Source organism: Elephantulus edwardii, unplaced genomic scaffold (genome assembly GCF_000299155.1).
Source record: "Elephantulus edwardii isolate Elephantulus edwardi_28Jun2011 unplaced genomic scaffold, EleEdw1.0 scaffold00063, whole genome shotgun sequence".
NCBI lineage: Eukaryota > Metazoa > Chordata > Mammalia > Macroscelidea > Macroscelididae > Elephantulus > Elephantulus edwardii.
Window position 1 is genome coordinate 11,926,815 of NW_006399813.1, and position 2,189 is coordinate 11,929,003.

The window sequence follows — 2,189 nt, forward strand, 5'->3', positions numbered from 1 at the left end:
TGAATGTACCGTGGACTGCCAAGAAAACAAACAGATTTATCCTAGACAGGGTTAAGCCAGGCTAATCCTTGGAGGCAAGGGTTCTGGGGCTTCATCTGACATACTTTGGACATGTTGTAAGGAGAGAGACAGGTCCTTGGAGAGGGACATCATGCTGGGTAAGGTGGAGGGACAGCACAGGAGAAGACCCTCTATGAGGTGGATTGATTCAGTGACTGGGGTAATCAGGATGGGTGTGTCAAAGGCCATGCAATTGACACAGGATAGAGCATGGTTTAGGGCTGTTGTACATAGGGTCGCTATGAGTAGCAAACGACTCGACGGCACATAACAATAACAATTCTATGGAACCAGAGCTAGAAGCCTTCATTCAAGTTTGCTGGCAGAATAGGGGTGAGAGTCATCATTGGCAGGACCTTTGTTGCAATCCCAAAGGCATTTTAATCCACAAGCAGCTCCACAGAAAAAAAGATGAGTAATCTCCCATGTGAATAATCACTGCCTCTGAAAATCCTCTGGTGCATCAGCTATGAGTCAGTTCTGACTTAATCAACAACAAGAGCTTTATAACATGGCCCTAAAGCTGCAAGACTGAAGGCTGAGGGATCTGAAAGCACATTGCAGCAGCTGTCCTGACTGCGTCATTGTATCAACCTGAATTATAGCCTTTTGACTTCCCTAATAAACCTCATCATTGTGAGCATGGTTCCATGTGCTTTGTGAGCTATTGAAACAAATTTTAGACCCAGAAGAGCAGTGTAATAAGGCTGGTGTCGTAATTAGTAGAAAGAGGTGTAGGAGTGTGGGGTGGGGGCATGTCTGACAGTACGGGATTTGGTTTCGTATTGTGGGTGATAATGATGAAGGCATTAGTTCTCCTTGTTGTTGTTGATTGCCACTGAGTTAAGCACGACTCATAGTGACCCTATGAACAAAAGACTTGAAGTCTTTCTATAACTATCATATTTCACAAAGTTCATACTTAGTGGAGATAATAGAGGTCAGATATCATCCCAATGTTTCCTCTGCTCTTTTTTTTTCTTCTTAATTTTAATGAAAGTTTACAGAGACTTAGGGTTTCTAGTCATTCATTGTTGCACTTTTCTTTCTGCCCACCTCAACCCCCAATTAATTCTTCACCTTGAAAAGAAAATTCAGAACGGTTTCAATGTTATGCACTCCCTCCCCCCAAGTCCACTCTATTACGCAGCCTTCTCTCTGGACTTCTGTAATGACAAGAATACCCATCCATATATACCTTTTAAACAGTTCTCTCCCTCATCTGTTTCAATGCAATGGTTCTAAACTCATGGAAGTGTAAAATTTTTTTAAGAATAAGAAGCTAGAGGTTTGGGAAGTACAGATAAAATGATTACTTATACTGCAACTAATATGGAAAGAAAAGTTGAGAAGCTACTTTTGGCCTGACACAAAGAGCAAGAGGTCACATGCCTATCAAGGAGATAAGTTAAGAATAGAGAATGAAGCTGAAACTTGGGATTCCTTTAAAGGTTGATATGTTTTTTGTTGACGTAACTTTAAGAATATTGCTGCTTCTGTTTCTTCCCTATAGCAATGTTTAGATATATTGTGAAAATGAACACTGGATGTAATAATATTAAGATATATTCTAAAACTGATTAAGGTTCTTGTTGATTTAACTTTATAGGATATTCATATTTCTACTATGTAGTAATGTTAAGAAGTGTGATATAAATAAATTGTGGATACCGTATACTTAGAAAGTATGTAATTCTCATTTGCCCCTTACTTAATTTGATATACTAAAAGGGAAAATTTTATATGGAGAAATGCTTGTTGGAGCTTAGTCTAAGGAAAAAATTAAGTCCCACTTATCTCTGAAGGTATTTGCACTTGAATGGATTTGTAGACTCCTCTTGGGCTTTTGATTGAAGTTACATTTGAAAGAAAGGCAGGAGGGAGCTGACGAATTGGTTTTGTGTTGTGGGTGATAGTGATGAAGGATACAATCATTCAGTCAAGACAGCTATAGAAATGTGCTTGCAGACACCTCTGCCATAGTTTGAATCTATCAGATGCTCCACTGGAGAAGGAGAGGCAACCTCCTCCTGTGCCAGTCAGATCTGACTCAAGGGAAGGAAGGAAGGAAGGAAGGCAGGCAAACAGAAAGAGAGAGAGAGAAAACACGAGAAAGAAAGACTTTTGAC